The sequence below is a fragment of the Pezoporus occidentalis genome, unplaced genomic scaffold (genome assembly GCF_034315485.1).
Source record: "Pezoporus occidentalis ecotype Australia unplaced genomic scaffold, CSIRO_AGI_Poc_V1 ctg21, whole genome shotgun sequence".
NCBI lineage: Eukaryota > Metazoa > Chordata > Aves > Psittaciformes > Psittacidae > Pezoporus > Pezoporus occidentalis.
In genome coordinates this window covers 633,121-655,530 of record NW_026913964.1, presented here as the reverse complement: position 1 = coordinate 655,530, position 22,410 = coordinate 633,121, and the positions used below count along the sequence as shown (strand labels likewise).

Sequence of the window (22,410 nt, the reverse complement as noted above, 5' to 3'; positions counted from 1 at the left end):
TAATAAAAATATGTCACTGCAATTCACTGGCTACTTAGAATCATAGAATAGTTAGGGTTGGAAAGGACATCTAGTTCCGACCCCGTTGCCATGGGCACGAATATCTCACACTAAACCATGCCACCCAAGGTTTCATCTGAAGGCTGGCCTTGAACACTGCCAGGGATGGAGCATTCACAACCTGCCTGGGCAACCCATTCTAGTGCCTCACCACCCTAACAGGAAAGAATTTCTTCCTTATATCCAATCTAAACTTCCCCTGTTTAAGTTTTAACCTATTACCCCTTTTCCTATCACTACAGTCCCTAATGAAGAGTCCATCCCCAGCATCCCTATAGGCCCCCTTCAGATGCTGGAAGGCTGCTATGAGGTCTCCACACAGCCTTCTCTTCTCCAGGCTGAACAGCCCTAACTTCCTCAGCCTGTCTTCATACAGGAGGTGCTCCAGCCCTGCCATCATACTCATGGCCCTCCTCTGGACTTGTTCCAACAGTTCCACGTCCTTTTTATGTTGGGGACGCCAGAACTGCACACAATACTCCAAGTGAGGTCTTACAAGAGCAGAGTAGAAGGGCAGGATCACCTCCTTTGACCTGCTGGTCATGCTCCTTTTGATGCAGCCCAGGATACAGTTGGCTTTCTGGGCTGCAAGTGCACACTGAACCTGGCTCATGTTCGTTTTCTCATCAACCAACACCCCCAAGTCCTGTGCAGGGCTGCTCTGAATCTCATCTTTGCCCAACCTGTAGCTGTGCCTGGGATTGCTCCGACCGCGGTGTAGAACCTTGCAGCTGGCATGGTTAAACTTCATAAGGTTGGCATCAGCCCCCCTCACAAGTGTGTCAAGGTCCCTCTGGATGGCATTCCTTCCCTCCAGCGTATCAACCGAACCACACAGCTTGGTGTCATCGGCAAACTTGCTGAGGGCGCACTCAGTCCCACTGTCCGTGTCACCTTTTTAGGTGCCGAACAAGACTGGTCCCAACACCGATCCCTGAGGGACACCACTCGTTACTGGTCTCCAGCCAGACATTGAGCCATTGACCACGACTCTTTGCATGCGGCCATCCAGCCAGTTCTTTATCCACCGAGTGGTCCATCCATCAAATTGATGTCTCTCCAATTTAGAGACAAGGATGTCGTGTGGGACAGTGTCAAACGCTTTGCACAAGTCCAGGTAGATGACATCAACTGCTCTACCCCTGTCCATCAGTTCTGTAGCCCCATCATAGAAGGCCACCAAATTGGTCAGGCAGGATTTCCCCTTAGTGAAGCCATGCTGGCTGTCACCAAGCACCTTGTTGTTTTTCATGTGCCTTAGCATGCCTTCCAGGAGAATCTGCTCCAAGATTTTGCCAGGCACGCAGGTGAGACTGACTTGTCTGTAATTCCCCAAGTCATCCATTTTCCCCTTCTTGAAAATGGGGGTTGTATTTCCCTTTTCCCAGTCATCGGGAACTTCACCTGACTGCCATGATTTTTCAAATATGGTGGACATACTTGTTTGACAGCAATGAAGACATCTGAGCCATTAATGCCTCAGGTGTGCCTATAAGGTCGTATTTCTCTGTGAGCCTAATGAGTCATTCAGGGAGATCACTGTACACAGTGTTATTCAACATCACCAGTGACTCCTGGTAGAATTAATAATGCTATTTATATCAACAAAATTAGCAGCAGATAGGTTCAATGTTATTAATAGTATAATTAGCAACTATGAATATGAGTTGATGTTGTGTAGTACCTTTTACATTAGCACATCATAAAAGATATCACTGTTAGGAAGTAGGAGGCAGGTGCTGAGTCAATGAAGCACCTGTTTACAGATAACTGTAATTTAAGCAGTCACATTTAGTTTAGTGATACAGCCTTTTCTCTGCCTAGGGCTTACCCTAATGTGATGGACAGCAAACGTAGCACCAGAAAAGACACCTTAGAAACATCTAGTCTATCTCCAGGGATTTTGTAGGTCTGCTCAAGGCGTCTTTGCCCCTAGTATCTGATTTTACCTATTCTTGAATATTTACAGTAATAGTTCCTAGGCAACTTCTGTGGAGATGCTGTTCACTTACCATTTATTCTTTTCCTTAACTTACATGGCCATCTTATCTACCAACTTCTGAGACTGAGTAATTACCATCTTTTATTTATACATTTAAGTTATTGCCTTGAATATATTTATAGATGGTGATAGCATTCCCTGTGAGTCATCCATCTGTTTTCGAAGCTATTAGTTCTTCCAGTATTGCCATATGCGTGACCTGTTTGTCTAATTTTACGGGTGGAGAAGTGGAGCTGTCTACAGTACTGAAGTAGAGTATGGGTCAAAGGAGTAGGGACAATATCAGAATTATCGTAAGTGTGAGATAACTGAACTTCCTATCTAAAACCTTTTGTTCCAGTCCCTGCTGAAACTGATGTAAATTGAACTCGGTAACTGCTGGTTCACGCTCTTGGTTCTCAGTATAGCAAAGTTAAACATTAAATGGCTTTCAGCTATCTCAGTTCATCTGTGTTGGGATAGGTGTCCACAAACACACTGAGCTCGGTGAAATGGTGTACTGAAAAAACCCACACAAAATTAGCTTATCACATTCTCAGGACTCTAATTCAAGACTTAACATTGAATACATGCCTGTTTTGCTAAGGCTGTTTTTACACTATAGAAACAATGTAGTATAGTAGGTGCCTGAACAAGCTTCTTATTAGTTAGGTTGGGTGCCTACTGCAGTCGATCTCAACTTAACTGAATTATTCTAGAGTGAACTATGCTACACACATATATATCTAGTTACACACTGTACTCTGCCTAACTTTATGTTAGCACAGTGTTTTGATGAGAATAAATCTTATGTAAATAAAATGTACAGAGGGGAGAGCAAGATGTATTTGCCTTGTAAAAATCAGATTTTAAGGGCACATATTTTAATATTTCAAGGTGTACTAATTTACTCTGGCATCCCTTCATTGCGTCTACACTTTATGCATTCACTATGTTCCAAATAAGATCAAAGCAAAGCAAATCTCTATCATCCTTCAGTTAAATATTTCAAAAGAATGGGACAAACACTGCACTAAGCATGTCATTTAGTCTGATTCTGATGAGCTGACCTAGTTTGTTATTTGCACAAAGTTACACTTATGGGGCATCCTAAATTACAAATATTTTTTACTTTGGAAAACTCTTAAGTGGCAGTATCCTGTTGAGTACAATAAGATAATATGACAGCTCATATGAGATGATACTGTCTTCAGGGGACTCATAGGAGAATGTATGCCATAGCATATACACTGCCTGTTCTTCCTTTAGTTCCAGTCTGCTCTTGTGATAGCCTGCTGGGAGATCAAGTGGTTGTGTACTAGCCAGATAAGTCACAACTTCTACTTACAGATGGCTCTTTCGAAATGGCTGCTTCAGCTCACGCAAATTCATCTTAGAAGATTCTCCAAGTGATATTTTTTCATATTTATAGCAGAATATAAAGTAACTTTTCTAGCTGTGGCTGTATAAAACATTTCATGCATGGTGAAAAATCTGTCTCACTTGTGCAATAATCATCATTGGGCATTACAATGTGCCATAATCCTGGTACTTGTGGTGTCCCTCAGGCAGAAACAGCCATTGCCGTCAAAACCATTCTGAATCTACAATATGTAGATAGAAAACTAAATGGCTGGAAACTGCCCCAGTAAATTTGATGGTGATTGTCTTTATGGTTGCAATTTGCCATAAAGGCAAAAGCTCAAAATACTGGAATCAACAGATTTGTATTTTATCAGTTACTTATCTTAGCATGTGTTATATCCTCAATACTGTTTCTAGACAAGCTTTTGCTTCAGTCTGGTGTACTGGAGAAGTTGGACCTAGCCTGAATTCTAGCTTGCATATGGACTTTATAATTAGCATTTCTTACTAACTGGTGGAAGGGAGAGAAAAGAGTCCTGTGAGGGCAGTGTCAGCACTTTGTGATTTATTGAGGGGACCTTTGGGGATTATCAGTACAGAATAAAGAGAAGTGCTTAGTGGAAAAGCAGTGTAACAAGAGACACTTTAAAATTCATTCATCAATGTACTAGCAATCTCTGCTTCCAGACAGGTGAGATATTAATGTATGGAGCCAAGAAAATCAATCTGCATCACGAGAACACTTTCATAAATAAAATGTTGCAAAGAACAACAGCTTTAGACTATTCTAACAAATCTTGTAATAGAGCTTACTTTTAACTGGTAATGGAGTTTACTTTTAACTGAAGCATTGATCTTCATTTCTTTAGGGATGAATTGTCACAGCTCAAAAGTATATGTAAGCATAAATGCCATTATTGTCAGGAGTGTGTATAATGAGTAGATGCAAAACGTATGTCAAAACCAAATGTTGTGTACACCCTTCGAGTTTTACCTATTGTGTATTAACTTTTTTTGCAAATTAATGCTCTCTGTGTTCTGATTACGAGTTGTCGTGGTCTAAACCCAGTCAGGTAACTTGTTCACTCACTCCCAGTGAGTGGTGCCGAGCTGACAACAATCGAGGTCCATGTCCCGTCCCCCCCCCCCACCGGGGTTCTCCCCCACTCCCGGAGGAACGGGGAGGAGGATCGAAAAAGTGCAACTCCCACGGGTTGAGACAAGAACAGTCCAGCAACCAATGTACAACACAAATCACCACCACTACCACCAACGACAACAATGATAAGGGAAAATAACAAGGGAAGAGAATACGATACCACCGGCCAAGAAAACGAGTTCCACCCGGAAGCCCGTGTCCTTCCGGGTAACTCCCAGTCACCCCCCACCCCGGCCATGACGTGCTGTGGTATGGAATACCTCCCTGGCTAGCCCGGGTCAGGCGCCCCGTCTCTGCTTCCTCCCGGCTTCCCCTCCTCCCTGGCAGAGCATGAGCCTCACAAAGTCCTTGGTCAGGGTAAACATCACTTAGCAACAACTGAAAACGTCGACTTCACCAACACTGTTCCCAGGCTGGAAGTCAAAACACAGCACTGCACCAGCTAACACAAAGAAAAAAAAAAACATGACTGCTACTGCTGAACCCAGGACACGAGTGCAGCCTCATAGTGTTTCTTACATAGGTTAGGATCAGTGACTGAAAAAACTCTACAGAGAAACTGCTCACACAACCACACAAAATGATAACAAGCTTCCCCACCCTCAGAGCAAGAGTAACATAAATCATAGCCTGCTTCGAAAAATATCACAACTCTTCACACTGTGTTATTTTCTCTGCATTGAAACAGATCTAATTTAATTTAATTCTGTCTTCCTCTTTCCATCAAAGGAAAACCTAGATTTTTTGAGAGTCTTTTCTTTTTACCTACTTTTTAAAATGCATTAGCAAACTTTAACACTGTTATAAACAAACACATTTAAGTCTGTCTTCCCCTGAAAAGGATTAACACATACCAGACATTCTTTCTCTGTCTACAGCTGCCTGAGAAAATGGTCTTTGTAGCAAATCTGTAAAAAAGTGATTCAGGCTACAATGTGCTATACCTCCCATTGCATTATGTAGAAGCCTAGCCTGTAAACCCATTTCTGCTTCTGCAGAACTACAGCAGGGGAGAATCATCTTTAAAGTTCTCATGGACAAGGTGGATATATCAGTAGCCCAAGCCAACAGAAGAATTATTGAGAAAATTAAGCTAAACAGAGCACAGTTATCTGAAAGGCAGTGCACATCTTGGGATCTGAAGGTGTAGCAGAGACACTGCAGAAACATTGACATGTGCCTTCCCTCTGAAAGGGCTCAAGTTGTTGAATGGCCTTCGTATGCAGCACATTACAATAATTATTGCAGTCAATCAGTGACCTTGTCAGTGCTGCAAACAGTGTCAAGCATGGGTGTCGTGGTTTAAACCCAGTCAGGTAACTTGTTCACTCACTCCCAGTGAGTGGTGCCGAGCTGACAACAATCAAGGTCCGTGGTCCCCCCCCTCCCCGGGGCTCTCCCCTTCCCTGCTCCCGGAGGAACGGGGAGGAGGATCGAAAGAGTGCAACTCCCACGGGTTGAGACAAGAACAGTCCAGCAACCAATGTACAACACAAATCACCACCGCTACTATCAACTACAACACTGATACGGGAAAATAACAAGGGAAGAGAATACGATACCACCGGCCAAGAAAACGAGTTCCACCCAGAAGCCCGTGTCCTTCCGGGTAACTCCCAGTTACCCCCCACCCCGGGCATGACATGCTGTGGTATGGAATACCTCCCTGGCTAGCCCGGGTCAGGCGCCCCATCTCTGCTTCCTCACAGCTTCCCCTCCTCCCTGGCAGAGCATGAGCCTCACAAAGTCCTTGGTCAGGGTAAACATCACTTAGCAACAACCGAAAACATCGTCTTCACCAGCACTGTTCCCAGGCTGGAAGTCAAAACACAGCACTGCACCAGCTACCACGAAGGAAAAACATGACTGCTGCTGCTGAACCCAGGACAATGGGGTACAGCAAGGGGTGACAGGGCTGCTAGGGAACTAGATGGTCTTTAAAGTCCTTACCAACCCAATCCATTCTATGATTCTGTGATCCCTCAGCACCAGCAGAGAGGCAAAGCATCAGAGGAGTCTGGAGACACTGTGGGCATTCTCTGTTGAGGTAGAAAACAGTGAGGTGAGCTGAGTCATCTTTGTAGCATCAGTGATGTAGCAGATTGACCACCCCAGGGAGCCAGAGCTCCTCCCTCACTGTTGCTATGCTCATTTTGGAAAACAGTCCTGGTCAAGAAAAAGATGGAAAAGGGGAAGGTGAGGAAATAGCTGGAAAATTTTACCAAGTGCAGTTCAATCTGTTGCTTGTTGTTAACAGGGTAGTAACCTGAAACTCCCACTCTGATGTTAGTTGTAAGCAGCAACTGCAGCTCTATGGTGATGGAGACGTTAATGGATCCACACACATCTTAACTACCAACCATAACTTTTTTTTATATTAAGTAATAAGGTCACTAGGGGCTTTTCTAAGGTGCTTTATGGTGCTTTTCAATATTTTGGAGCCTCTAATGGGCTATTTAAGCCAAATAGTCTGGAGATGCATCAGTGAAAGTAGAAAAACAGTAAAAAAAGGGGGAAAAAGTTGCTTGTAATTACAAGTTGTAGTGAGAAGGTAAAAGGCTTATATTGCTTTCTGAACATCGTTGCTTTTATATTGACCAGACAAGGGCCTCTCAGGACAAGGAGAATCCAGCGGTGACTTAGATGTGCGGGACAGACTGAAGCAAAGGTTTCTTTACCATTTTACACTTTTTACAAGTGTGTGACATGTTGATGGTTTGAGAAGAGTTCAATTATCAGCACCGAACTCCTAAAACCTAGTTCATTTCTTCAGACTGTTGGTTTCTTTTGGCTTAGCAGAAGGCTGCTTGTATTCCATGTCTTTTCTGGGGAACTTGCAAATGGGCTAGGACTAGCCAAAACAGCCTAAAACCTTCATGCACAAACTGAGAGACAAGGAGCATGGAGGCCACCCAAGGGAAGCATTGCTAACAGCGTTCAGTAACATGGCTCCTAGGAATACAAGGAGGATTCCTTGCTCACTGTGACAGCAGCTCACAGCAGAAGGCAGAAATAGAGGCATGAAAGTCTCTTTGTTCACTGAGCAGATGGAAATGTTTGGCCACTTTGTGGATTTCTTCTTGCCATCTGGACTGGAATTGCCCTTGTTTTCATACCATCCGGCATTAATGTTTCCCAAAGTTGTGCCTTAAATGGAGCAAAAATACTCTACAGCATATTAACATGAGCATATCACAGTAAATGGCTTTATACATAATACAACATGGTCATTAGCCAGCTGTGCCCATAAAGCACCAAGAGGAGGCAGCAGGATGTAAACCAGGTTCTTCAGCTCTGAAGGCATTAGACTCAGGGCTTAGCGGAGCTCTCCTGGCCTTCATGTTGCAATGGAGAGTGCTTTTCCATCAGCAGTTGTCATACCTCTCTAGGGTCTTCTATGACATTTCAAAAAGCCTGTAAGCCATTGGCTAGCTAATTACATAGCAGGCATCAACTCCTGAGTGATAATCATAGATCTGTTGGCCATGATAATTTTTAAACCTTCCTTCCTTACTGCCAGTCAGGTTTGGACAGGTTTATATCTTGTGGTTTACCAAAGTAGGAGCATCTCATACTGGCCTAATGTCTGTACCTACCTGTTCATCATACTACTGTATTTCTAGATAATTAGAGGAAGAAAAAATATTTGATTATATAGTATTGAAGATTTTTATTAGCAAAAGTTTATGGCCACAAGTTTTATTGGCCGAAGTTTTATATCCACACCAAGTTATGTATGTCATCCTTAACAAGTGCCAGTAAAACTTTTCTGTTGTGCCACATATGCTATCACATATTCAGAACCACCATTTCTGTTTTAATATCTGCATTGCCTCTTCGAGACAAGAAATGGGCCTGATGGTCCTAAAAGCTTCCCCCGTGGGCTCTCCTACAGAGCTGACACACTTCTACTGGTGAAAACCAGAAACAAGCACTGTTGTGGGTTCTCTTTGCCCTGTTCTCTTTGGCACCTAAGATCCTGGAAGGTCTCGGAGGTAAATGGTAAGGATTAGTATATTCTAAGTATATAACTAAGAGTGAGGTTGAATGCTGAAGGTGTGGTTGGCTGGTTTCTGAAAAGTGAAGTTGTATTTTCTGTTACCCAGTAGGGGGATTGAACTAGGCAGGTAGAAAGGGCACAAATTATGATATTTGATAGACTGATTTTTCAGCAATGTTTTGGCTTAGTTGGTTGTTGCTTAAAGTTGACTTGCAGGGAGTCAAGGAGAGAGAATTTTTGAAAGCTCAGTGTAAAATCAGTGAACAGATAAATCATAGAATCATAGAATGGTTAGGGTTGGAAAGGACCTTGAGATCATCTAGCTCCAGCCCCCCTGCCATGGGCACAGACACCTCACACTACACCATGCCACCCAAGGCTCTGTCCAACCTGGCCTTTGAACACTGCCAAGGATGGAGCATTCACAACCTCCCTGGGCAACCCATTCCAGTGCCTCACCACCCTTACAGTAGAGAATTTCTTCCTTATATCCAATCTAAACTTCCCCTGTTTAAGTTTTAACTCGTTACCCCTTGTCCTATCACTACAGTCCCTAATAAAGAGTCCATCCCCAGCATCCCTATAGGCCCCCTTCAGATACTGGAAGGCTGCTATGAGGTCAGGAGCAGATAAATATCTTTAAAGGGGAAAGAATGTTTCCTGATAAATACCTGTAAGCAGTAAGTGTGGAAACAACCACACCTGCTGTAAAGAAAATGAAGCAAAAGCTTTTGTGGTTGTTTCATTTTAAGAAGACAAATGATTTGCCCTTCTCACATTAAAGCATCAGAGCTCATGCAGCACAAGTTAGAGAGGTGACAGGATCAGATTCTGGAGCATTGGAAACCTGGAATTTGCTTTAGTCTGAAACAAAGATATTCTCAACCCTCTGATACGGAGATGCACTTGCTTTCACACCTGAACTGCAGTGGAGTTAAGTTAGATGGAGTATTCATCTCAAACAGAGACCTTTCTTTACCCTGGGGGAAAAAAAAACCTTGGAACTGCAGTTCCATACTACAGTCTCTGAGATAGTCACACTGTATGAGATCATTGTAAGAGGGAGAAGAAAATAAAACAGGATCTGGCTCAGACTGGCAAACAACAACAAGCTGCCAAGTGATCATTTTAGTGCTGCAGTAGTTTGCCTCTGCAAAATTCAAGGACACCTATCAGAAAAGCTTGTTGGGGAAAATCTTTTTAAACGGGGCACTTTGTGGTGGCAGGTTCAGTTTAGAAGAGCTGTGTTTTGAGACAGTGCAGTATTTCTTTACCAGGGATAAAAAAAAAAAATGCAGATTTTGTAATAAGCAATTCTATTTAGTGTGCTACTATTGTATTGCATTTTTTAAAGTACTTCTGTTTAGGGTTAGCACATATCACTATGTGCCTAGTAGCTCTATATGAGCCTGAGATAAAATTTACTGTGTATTCACTGTATTTTTTGTATCAATTCTCTCTTCCCTTGAAAAGATGCAGACAGTGAGTGGCTTTGCAATAGGCAAGCTGTTGTGCTTTCTCATTGTAATGACAGCAGAGGAAAAGCAATCAAGAAAGGTAAAACAAAATGCCTTTTTTATTTAAAGGATAGTGAATACATTCCCCTCTATCAGTGGTAACAGGCATTGCTTAGAGAAAAAGTTGCCAAGTTGAATGGTATGTTTCCAAAGGACATGAATATGACTTTGTTATAAGCGGGTGTTCTCTGAAAACTACTTTCAGCCCCTGGGGTCTGTATTATTTTTCTTGCTGGTTTGTCCTATAATACCTCCCCTTTTCCCAAAATCAACTGACTGTTGTGTTCTTATGTACTAACACCATCTCAAAGTCTGAAATCAACTGACCAAATACTTGTGGCAGAGCCATTTAATTTGAAGGAATTTGAACCCAGTGTCATAATTCGGTCCTGGTTCACTGCTTTGGCTGAGACACCAAGTCTTGAAGTGAACTTCGTTTACTTCAGTCCTGTTGTTTTCAGGTATTTGTTCTGATGCTGTCATCTTTGCATTAGTTATTGAATGATGAAAAAGAGCAGAATTAATGTGTTGTTTTACAGTGGCAACTTTACATATAAATAACAAACAACTGGAGAGGTCATTACCTGACATTATACTTCAGTTGTATGATAAGTATATGCTCTTGGAGACCTTTTCACAGCAGTCCTGATGGGAAAGAGCATAGGGATGGGGCGGGGGGTATTATTATTGCTTTGTTTTTCCTTTAGCTGTGGAATGTCTATTATAAGATAGCGTAGTTTTTCAGGTACCAAGAATACACATTCTTGATTTTGATTGTGTTATGAGATGGGAATTGCAGCTTCTGGGGCCAAGGACGACAAAAGATTTGGTTTGTGTTGTGAAGAGTGCAGTCTTTGCTATTGATCTTGGTGCAATGTTCTTGTTGGCAAACTAGGAGACTATAATACCCCTGCTCTCTTAAATAAGATACTGCATTGAGTTAGCTCTGCTTAGTACTGTTAGATGAAAACTCACTATCAGTTGTCTTGTACATCCATCATTGCAAAGTATAGGCATCAGCTTCCAGAGGACACTACCTGTTTTATACAGCTATGGACTTCTGATGCTGGAGAAGGAACAATGACTCCTTACAGAGCACCAGAAAAACTAGCTGCTTTATCTAAAAATTCTGAGGCTTTTGCTATTCAGAGCATGTTTGTACCCCATCACAGTACTCCCATTTTTCTGTATCACAAGGCTGGTTTTTGCCTGGGCATCTACTTCATCCTGCAGTAGCTGTCTCAATTCTACTGTGTTACCGGTCAGCGTAACCAAACTTCTCCTCATACCTAATTCTGCCTTTCAGGGGTCAGGAGCTGCTGCTGAAATATTCTTTCATAATCTTTGATGTCCTCTTATTGCATACCACTGTACTAACAGTATAGCCTGGGGTTTTTGCATACGGAGCTTGCTGAGATACCAAAAGCAGATTATGGGGTACCATGTGGCAGTGGCAGCAGTAGTAGCTGCAAATAGCTTTTGAGTCCATATCAGGCTATATGCAGAGGCAGATGGCTGGTTGTTCCGGCAATACCTGATTTTCCCAAGAGAAAAAGATGGTCATCCTGATTCCTGTTTGTGTGCCATAGCCTGGGAGCCTTTCATGTAGCCATAAGCACAAACTCATCACAGATCCTAGAGACTTGGATTGGCAGTGGCTGGAGTTTGCAAAAGCAGTATTGTGATTTGTCTCTGAAAATCTTCCCTTGGTAAGTCAGCAGTGATGGTCAGTTACATTTTACAGAACTTTTCCTAGCTGCTGGAATACTGTATTATTGAAAATACCCCAGAACAACTATATTTTATGTCTCTACACCCCACCTCTCAGCTCCACTTTGGTATAGACATAATCTGCTAATTCATTAACATTATTGCTAGATCTGTGCAAGCCCAGAGTCATCAGCAATGAGAGTGTAAAACAAAGCAGCCAAGCAAATTTCAAATTCTGTTTTGTGGAAGGAATATAAAAGTGAAGCATGTGGTTTTTTTCTTTCCTCCATTACAGTATTTTGCATAAACTTTAATTACTCTCTTTGCTTTTTTGCCACGCCAAGTTCAGTAATGTACTAGAGATGAGTACTAGGCCCAGTATGTCACACTGAAAGGGTAAGGTTGTTAGCAAATTAAATTAAGTGAAATTTCTGGTCATTGTAACCACTGTTATTATAACCAAACTGAAAACTCTGAATTAATAGCTTTTTAAAGAACTGAAAACCATCTTGAAGTGCTCAAAAATGTCCTGTGCATGGGACAAAGCTCTTTGTACTTGATGAAAGATTGAATCAAGTTGGACAGTGCTGATACCTTGTTTCTTTTGTTTGCTCTAAGAGTAAACTAATCTCATTTATGCAGACCATTTATAGTTTGCTCAGGAGTGTGCTTGGCTGACCTTTGGCAGGCCCTTGTTTTGAAGCAGCACTTATTAAATCAAGTGTGTTTCTATTAGAAGCAGAATATTTGGACAGAACGACCCTTGTCATTATTGTTCCTGTTTATAGGGAACCTACTTATTAATTTTGATTGAATGCATAAACGTTCATTTTTTAAAACGACTATCATGACTTGTTTTCTCTATTCTTCTCCCAGTATGGGGCTAGTGAGGAGAGGAAGGGTATTATTTTCTATGCTTCTACAGGAGAATTATTTTCATAGATGCAGAGAAAACTGCACTGTTACTGTTTTTAAGTTAGTCTGTTTGAAATAGGAGGCATTATCCACATACTTTCAAAGATTCAGAAAAATTGTGGATCCTTTTCCTCAACAATGAATTAAACACAGTTAATATCTGTCTCAAGAGAGATTTTCCTCTGCAGATGGGACCTCAAAGAGCAGTTAATACCAAATGCACTTTTAAATCTTATTATGCAAGACTGAGAAGGACAGGGAAATAGAGGCTGAGAGCAAAAAGAGGTAGTTAGCCCTCTCTGAAGTCTTCTTGCTGGTAGCTGTTTCTCTCAATTTTAAATGTTTCTTTTTCTGAATGCTTATTTTTCTGATAAGTTAGTGGTTTTGTTAGGTAATTGTCCTGGGTTCAGCAGTAGCAGTCATGTTTTTCCTTTGTGTTAGCTGGTGCAGTGCTGTGTTTTGACTTCCAGCCTGGGAACAGTGCTGGTGAAGCCGATGTTTTCGGTTGTTGCTAAGTGATGTTTACCCTGACCAAGGACTTTGTGAGGCTCATGCTCTGCAGGGAGGAGGGGAAGCCGGGAGGAAGCAGAGACAGGGCGCCTGACCCAGGCTAGCCAGGGAGGTATTCCATACCACAGCATGTCATGCCCGGGGTGGGGGGTAACCGGGAGTTACCCAGAAGGACACAGGCTTCTGGGTGGGACTCGTTTCTTGGATGGTGGTATCGTATTCTCTTCCCTTGTTATTTTTCCCTTTTCATTGTTGTAGTTGGTGGTAGCGATGGTGATTTGTGTTGTACATTGGTTGCTGGACTGTTCTTGTCTCAACCCGTGGGAGTTGCACTCTTTCGATCCTCCTCCCTGTTCCTCTGGGAGCGGGGAAGGGGAGAGCCCCGGTGTTGGGGGGGGGTCCCTCGATTGCTGTCAGCCCAGCACCATTCACTGGGAGTGAGTGAACAAGTTACCTGACTGGGTTTAAACCACAACAGTTCTTTTTGGCGCCCAGCGTAGGGCACGAGGGGTTGAGGTAACGACAGATATGACTGGATTAATAGTCACTCGTCACAATGCTGATTTATTGGCTCTCAAGGTTGTTCTTCTTGATCTCACAGTTTCAGTATATCGTATCTTACTTCCATCCGGTATTTGCTGTATTAGTGTTTTTCAAGTGTGGGGCTTGGGCTAAGGTTTTTGTCCCATTGTACTTTATGGTAATGACTTGTAATACAATAGAATCATTGATCATGAAACTGATCTGGCTTATGTTCCCGGTGTGGTCACCACCTTTATACTTTGGGAGGTATATGATGGAGGTGCTTAGCAATTACACATCTTTTTTCTCCTTCTCAGGTGCTCAACCTGTGAAGGAGACATTCTTTTACCCTCCCAGTCGTCCCCCCAGACCATTTACGTTTGAGAGTTTTGAATTTTTTGAATGGCATTTTAATGCTGTTGAGACTTGTTTGCTGATCGTGATGGGAATCACCATGGTAGCACGCATACAGAGTGTGTTTTGCCCACTACTGATTTCAAGAGTTAAGCAGAGTCAGGTTTGGGTCTTGTCTGGGGTCAAATGACGATGTAGGAGGACCGAGAGATTTTCCCTGAGGCTGGACAGCCATGAGTGGCAGGGTGTGTGGGATAGTATGGGCAGGTATCTAGGTCAGTGGGCCCCTCCAGTACTTTGGAATTTCACTACCAAACAACTGCAAAATCCAGAAGAATTAGTAAAACACTTAAATGAGGTGTGTGGTCATTCTGGCCATACCAGAGATGGACAAATCATGGCAACGTGCTGGGGCTTGGCCTATGCTTACAGGGCCTTGTTCAACACTATCCAGCACCTTCAAAAGGAAAAGAATGTCGGCGGATCTGAGGGCAAAGCAACAGTCGCTACTCAAACTTTGGCTGCAATGAACTGCGCAGCTACCCCAGCGGCAAGTACAGCAGCTGCGCAAACTTCAACTGCAACAGACAGCGCGGTTACCCGAGCTCCAAGCACAGCAGCTGCATCACCCCCAGCGACAAGTACAGTTGCTACTCAAACCACAGTGATAATTACTGCAGCCAAACCAGACGACCAATTCGTACCAATATCGGTTGCCCCTGTACGCAAGAGAACAAGCAAAAAGGAGGCAAGAAGGGTGAAGCGAGATGAAGAAACAATGAATTCACCACCCGGTCCAGAATCTGATCAGGAGTCACCATCACATGACGAAGAAGAAGAAGAAGAGGTAACTTCTTGACCTCGGACCTCAACCAAGCTGCGGAATATGCGAAAAGATTTTACCCGTCAACCAGGGGAGCACATCATCACCTGGTTACTCCAATGCTGGGACAATGGGGCCGATGGTCACGAACTAGAAGGTACAGAAGCCAAGCAGCTGGGATCACTTGCTACAGAAGGGGGAATCGACAAAGCAATTGCAAGAGAGAAAAAGTCCCTCAGCCTTTGGAGGCGGCTCTTGGCAGCTGTGAAAGAAAGGTTTCCGTACAAGGACGATGTTACGAGTCGTTCGGCCAAGTGGACTACTATAGACAAAGGCACCCAGTCTCTGAGGGAATCGGCCATCGTAGAGATGCTCTATCACATCAAGCCGAATAACGGGGATACACCCATAGATCCAGATGAAGTTGAATGTACACGACCCATGTGGCGAAAACTGACACGGAATGCACCGTCATCACATGCACGTTCATTGGCAACAGTAACCTGGAATGACATAGTACCACTAACAGTGGATGAAATGGTTCATAAACTCCGAGAGTTTGAAAACAATCTCACCCCTTCCATCATCTCAGCTGTGAAAAAACTGTCCCAGGACCTCGAACAATTGAGGGATGATCTATCTGATTTATCCAGCTCCTCACGTGTACCAACACACGTCTCAGCTATTAACAAAAGGCGTCCTATTGTTCCAGAGAGGAGATACAGGAGGTATACGCCACGGGGTACCCTATGGTTTTACCTGCTGGATCACGGAGAAGACATGACAAAGTGGGATGGAAAACCTACTTCAGCTTTGGAGGAACGGGTGAGTGAACTGAAGAGGGGAGCAAGGGCCAAGACTGATCGTCCCATGAGAGCTACGGCTTCAGTCTCTGGTGAGCAGTTTCCCAGGTGGAATGGAAGAGCTGATTTTACTCCAGCTCCTGTGATAATGAAGAATAATCCCTTTTACCCCGACTTAAGTGTCCAACGCTGTGATGACCATTAGAGGGGCCCTGCCTCCAGCCAGGTGGAGGTAGGGGACAATCGGATTTACTGGACTGTGTGGATCAGGTGGCCTGGCACATCAGTCCCACAGAAGTGTAAGGCTCTAGTAGATACCGGTGCACAGTGTACCCTGATGCCATCAAGCTGTCAAGGGGTGGAACCCATCTATATTTCTGGAGTGACAGGAGGATCCCAAGAGTTGACTGTGCTGGAGGCTGAAATCAGCCTGACTGGGAGGGAATGGCAAAAGCACCCTATTGTGACTGGTCCAGAGGCTCCATGCATCCTCGGCGTAGACTACCTCAAGAGAGGGTACTTCAAAGACCCAAAAGGGTACCGGTGGGCTTTTGGTATTGCTGCTTTGAAGACTGAGGAAATTGAGCAGCTGTCCACCTTGCCTGGCCTCTCAGAAGATCCTTCTGCTGTGGGTTTGCTGAAAGTTGAAGAACAACAAGTGCCAATTGCGACCACAACAGCGCACCGGCGGCAATATCGCACCAACCGAGACTCCCTGATTCCCATCCATCAGCTGATCCGTAGACTGGAGAGTCAGGGGGTGATCAGCAGGACCCGCTCGCCCTTTAATAGCCCCATATGGCCAGTGCGAAAGTCTAATGGAGAATGGAGACTAACAGTAGACTATCGTGGCCTGAATGAAGTCACACCACCATTGAGTGCTGCCGTACCGGACATGCTAGAACTTCAGTATGAACTGGAGTCAAAGCCAGCCAAGTGGTATGCCACGATTGATATTGCCAATGCATTTTTCTCAATTCCTTTGGCAGCAGAGTGCAGGCCACAGTTTGTTTTTACTTGGAGGGGTGTCCAGTTCTATTGGAACCGACTGCCCCAGGGGTGGAAACACAGCCCTACCATTTGCCATGGACTGATCCAGACTGCACTGGAACAGGCACAAGCTCCAGAACACCTGCAATACATTGATGACATTATTGTGTGGGGCGATACAGCGGAAGAAGTCTTTGAGAAAGGGAGGAAAATAATCCAAATCCTGCTGAAAGCCGGTTTTGCCATAAAACGGAGTAAGGTCAAGGGACCTGCACAGGAGATTCAATTTTTGTGAATAAAATGGCAAGATGGACATAGACAGATCCCCACAGATCTGATCAACAAGATAACAGCAATGTCTGCCCCAACTAATAAGAAAGAAACACAAGCTTTCTTGGGTGCTGTGGGGTTCTGGAGAATGCACATCCCAAATTACAGTTCGATTGTAAGCCCTCTCTATCATGTGACCCAGAAGAAGAATGATTTTAAATGGGGCCCTGAGCAGCAACAAGCCTTTGAGCAAATTAAAGGAGAGATAGTTCATGCAGTGGCCCTTGGACCAGTTACCGGACCGGGCCAGATGTAAAAAATGTACTGTACACTGCAGCTGGGGAGAACGGTCCTACCTGGAGCCTCTGGCAGAAAGCTCCAGGGGAGGCTCGAGGTCGACCCCTCGGCTTTTGGAGTCGGGGATATAAAGGATCTGAGGCCAGCTATACCCCAACTGAGAAAGAGATACTGGCAGCCTATGAAGGGGTTCGAGCTGCTTTGGAAATGATTGGCACTGAAGCACAGCTCCTCCTGGCACCCCGGTTGCCCATGCTGGGCTGGATGTTCAAAGGCAGGGTCTCCTCTACACATCATGCAACTGACGCTACATGGAGTAAATGGGCTGCGCTAATTACACAACGAACTCGAATAGGAAATCTCAGTCATCCAGGCATTCTAGAAGTCATCATGGACTGGCCAGAGGGCAAAGATTTTGGAATGTCACCAAAGGAGGAGGTGGTGCGCGCTGAAGAGGTCCCACCATATAATAAACTGTCAGAAAGTGAAAAGCAGTATGCCTTGTTTACTGATGGGTCTTGCCGTATTGTGGGAAAGCATCGGAGATGGAAGGCAGCTGTATGGAGTCCTGGACAACAAGTTGCAGAAACTGCTGAGGGAGAGGGTGAATCGAGTCAGTTTGCCAAGGTGAAAGCCATCCAGCTGGCCCTGGACATTGCTGAACGAGAAAAGTGGCCAGTACTTTATCTCTATACTGACTCATGGATGGTGGCAAATGCCCTGTGGGGGTGGTTGAAGCAATGGAAGCAGAGCAACTGGCAACGCAGAGGTAAACCCATCTGGGCTGCTGCACTGTGGCAAGATATTGCTGCCCGGGTGCAGAACCTGGTGGTGAAGGTACGTCATGTAGATGCCCATGTACCCAAGAGTCGGGCCACTGAGGAACACCAGAACAACCAACAAGTGGATAAAGCGGCTAAGATTGAAGTGGCTCAGATGGACTTAGATTGGCAACATAAAGGTGAATTATTTTTGGCCCGGTGGGCCCATGACACTTCAGGCCATCAGGGCAGAGGTGCAACATACAGATGGGCCCGTGATCGAGGGGTGGACTTAACAATGGACACTATTGCCCAGGTTATTCATGAGTGTGCTGCCATTAAACAAGCCAAGCGGTTAAAGCCTCTTTGGTATGGAGGACGATGGTTGAAGTATAAATATGGGGAGGCCTGGCAGATTGACTATATCACACTGCCACCAACCCGCCAAGGCAAGCGCCATGTGCTTACCATGGTGGAAGCAACCACCGGGTGGCTGGAAACATACGCTGTGCCCCATGCCACTGCCCGGAACACTATCCTGGGCCTTGAGAAACAGATTTTGTGGCGACACGGCACCCCAGAGAGAATTGAGTCAGACAATGGGACTCATTTCCGGAATAACCTTATAGACACTTGGGCCAAAGAGCATGGCATTGAGTGGGTATATCACATCCCCTACCATGCACCAGCCTCTGGGAAAATCGAACGGTACAATGGGCTGTTAAAAACTACACTGAGAGCAATGGGTGGGGGAACTTTCAAGCATTGGGATACACACTTACCAAAGGCTACCTGGTTGGTCAACACCAGAGGATCTGCCAACAGGGCTGGCCCAGCCCAGTCAGAACTTTTACATATTGTAGAGGGGAACAAAGTTCCCGTGGTGCATATGAAGAGTTTGCTGGGGAAGACAGGCTGGGTAATTCCTGCTTCAGGTAAAGGCAAACCCACTCGTGGGATTGCTTTTGCTCAGGGACCTGGATATACTTGGTGGGTAATGCGGGAAGATGGGGAAGTCCGATGTATACCTCAAGGGGATTTGATTTTAGGGGAAAACAGCCGGTGAACTCAATTGTATGCTGTTGCCTGCTGTGTAATACTTTTATAGCCCATCAACTAGATGTCTTCAGGTCACCAGCGACTGGCCCTGACTTCCCTCCAGCCATCATCCCAACAGAGAATGAACTTTGAACATCATGGACCGAATGGACTCGGCAGCATTATAGGGATTGGTCCATGCACTAAGAAAATGATCTTTTCCTCTTGGTCTGTATGTATATGGATGTATATATGTGGGAGAGTGATGGTATATTGAAAATGTGGGATCTGAGCATGACGTGAATGGTATGGAATAAGGGGTGGATAATGTCCTGGGTTCAGCAGTAGCAGTCATGTTTTTCCTTTGTGTTAGCTGGTGCAGTGCTGTGTTTTGACTTCCAGCCTGGGAACAGTGCTGGTGAAGCCGATGTTTTCGGTTGTTGCTAAGTGATGTTTACCCTGACCAAGGACTTTGTGAGGCTCATGCTCTGCCAGGGAGGAGGGGAAGCTGTGAGGAAGCAGAGACAGGGCACCTGACCCGGGCTAGCCAGGGAGGTATTCCATACCACAGCACGTCATGGCCGGGGTGGGGGGTGACTGGGAGTTACCCGGAAGGACACGGGCTTCTGGGTGGGACTCGTTTCTTGGAGGGTGGTATCGTATTCTCTTCCCTTGTTATTTTTCCCTTTTCATTGTTGTAGTTGGTAGTAGCGGTGGTGATTTGTGTTGTATATTGGTTGCTGGACTGTTCTTGTCTCAACCCGTGGGAGTTGCACCCTTTCAATCCTCCTCCCCGTTCCTCCGGGAGCGGGGAAGGGGAGAGCCCCGGGGGGGGGGGGGGCCTCGATTGTTGTCAGCTTGGCACCACTCACTGGGAGTGAGTGAATAGGTTACCTGACTGGGTTTAAACCACGACAGTAATCTTTATAAATAATATAGTAGTTACCTGATACTAAAAATAGAAGTTGAGAAGAATTAATTTTTGTATTGTTGAAGAGGGTAAAGTATATGAAACAGGCTGCTAGATTTTTTGTTTTTCATTTTGTGGAAAGACAGTTCAGTAAAATGTATTACATTACATGGGCTGTTTTCTCCCATTGAGTCACAGTCTTCTAATATCATCCGACAGACTTAAGTGGGCTTCATATTGGGCCACAGAGAGTGACCAGACCTGCTGGAAAAGAAATGAGCAACAAAATAGTAAAGACATGTCAAAATAAAGTGAAAATTAAAACCACCAAAAAGATAAGCCTGTGAACTCTTTGGGCTGAAATAATTTTTCAATAGCTACTATTTAGTAACAGCTCCTATGCAAAGCAGAAGATCAAAGTTGCAGTTTCTAGTTGGTGCTCTGTTGTTGCTGTCTCTGTTGCTCTCTCTCATTTAAAGTAATTTTCTGTTCCTTTTTGGTATGTTCACACTGTCATGTAAGGAAAATAGTTTTTGAAAACCCCCCACAAAACAACCTAAAGATGTGGCTGCCTTTCTTCATATTTCGAGATCTAGCCCTTGTCTAGTTCAAGTTGCTATAATTTACCTCATGCAGTACACTGATATCTGTCACTGTCAGGCTGAGAATGTGTAATTCTGCTTATACTTTTCTCTCTGCAGCGAGACAGTTGAGATGCAGGACAATGTTGGCATCTCCAGCTGTCAGCAAAATATGAAGACTTGAAAAACAAAGTCTTGTTAGGAGTCAAGGAAAGTCTTTGCAGGGTATCCTTTGGATGGGATGAGCAAAAGGGGCGCATGTTGTTAGAATGATGCTGTTTGGCAGGATACTTTAGGAAAAGGGATAACAGAGCTCTGTATTCCACTTGGCTCTAGCAGAAGGGATAAGGTATTTCGCAGTATGTTTGCTGTTGTGTTAATATCATGAACATTATTCATTTGAATAGCGTTTAATGTTGCAAGCAGCAGCATATGCTGTCAGTGAGCCACAGGCAAACGTTTGCATGCAAGAGTACTATTTTTAAAGAGGAATTGCCTAGAAAGCCTAAGGTTGTCCTTGTAGATTTACTGGGACACATGGTTGGTGAACACTGCATGAATATTTAAAATTACTTATACGGAATCCTTTACAAGCTCCACTGAATTTGCAGATGGGGAGAAAAGTGGCTTTGGATTATATATGCTAACCCATTCAAGAGTATTACATACTGGTCTACCACTGAGAAAATGTCATACCTAAAGTCAACAGATTTTCTCACCTGGTCAGGAAATAGAGCTTCTTTGTACTACTGAACCTAGAACTGTGCTTGACAGTCATCCTTTTCCCTCCCTGCCAAGTCAGAATTAAGATACTGCTGTGATTTAAGCATTCTCATCTGTGTTTCTCTTATTGCTTCTGTTCAGACCCTTGCCCCTGCTTAAATGCCTTGTACCTTTCAAAACCAATACCATTACAGCAGTGTCATTATGTTCACAGGAAAGGCTTCTCAGCTTTTTCATTGCCCCATGTAAAGGCTTCTTGCATGCTGGGACACGCAACAAAGGCAGTTTACTTGTCCCCTCCTCAGCCTCATGGGAAGAGGAAGCTTTCAATGTGAAGTTGTGTTTTAAGTCCCATGAAATTGCATCTGGCTTCTGGCTGTGACTGTCACACTCTGTGTGGTGGCCTCCATGTGCTAGATACAGCTAGTCAGCAGAGCCCAGAAGTTATGAGGCTTTTCAAGCCTGGAAGAAACATGCTCATACTAAACAGGCCTGGTATCACAGCTGGGGGCCTCAGAAGTGCAGTCTGTCATTGTGTTGGTCTTTTGGTACTGCGGCTTCAATTTTGTTGTATTCATACAAGCTCTGCAGATATTAGTTACAAGTTTCCATGTCAGTTGCCTTCAGTACAATGTTACTGATGTAAATTGAAATGCTACAAGACCAGTGGAGAAGGTCATGATGATGAGGCCCAAGCAGTGCTCATTGGGGAATAAAGTTGTCATAGGCTATACCACATCATTAAAAATGAAGACATCAGATGATAACATATTCAGATACCATGGGCCATATTTATTTGAATTTTCACTGTATTTCTACTTGCAAAAAACAAAACCCCACCCAGAATGCTGTCTGCTGCACAGCAGACTTTTGACAGTTGTTTGAAAGAAGTAGTCAAGACTTTCCATTAATTTCCCAGCATAACAGCCCAGAGATTATACTTTGTGACAGGCTGTGAGTTTGACCTGTGCAATGTCAGCTGTTTTACTCATGTTCCTGTAAATGGGGTGGTTGAGTCAGGGGAACCTCTTGGCTGTGGGAGGGAAATCACACCTTCCCTGGACACAAGCTGAGAAGGAGCAAGGGAAGGGACTTTCAGAGGTATTGAGTATGGGAGGTGG

The 22,410-nt window shown here is 44.2% G+C and overlaps 1 protein-coding gene and 1 long non-coding RNA gene across 11 annotated transcripts in view; both read left to right on the top strand.

Moving 5' to 3' along the window:
* TSPAN4 (tetraspanin 4) overlaps positions 1 to 22,410 on the top strand; it is a 468,448-nt gene that overhangs the window by 331,734 nt on the left and 114,304 nt on the right. The window lies entirely within an intron of this gene.
* LOC134164038 (uncharacterized) lies at positions 10,019 to 12,429 on the top strand. Its single transcript, XR_009964973.1, has 2 exons — positions 10,019 to 10,122; positions 12,288 to 12,429. It is a non-coding gene; the product is annotated as an uncharacterized LOC134164038 (long non-coding RNA).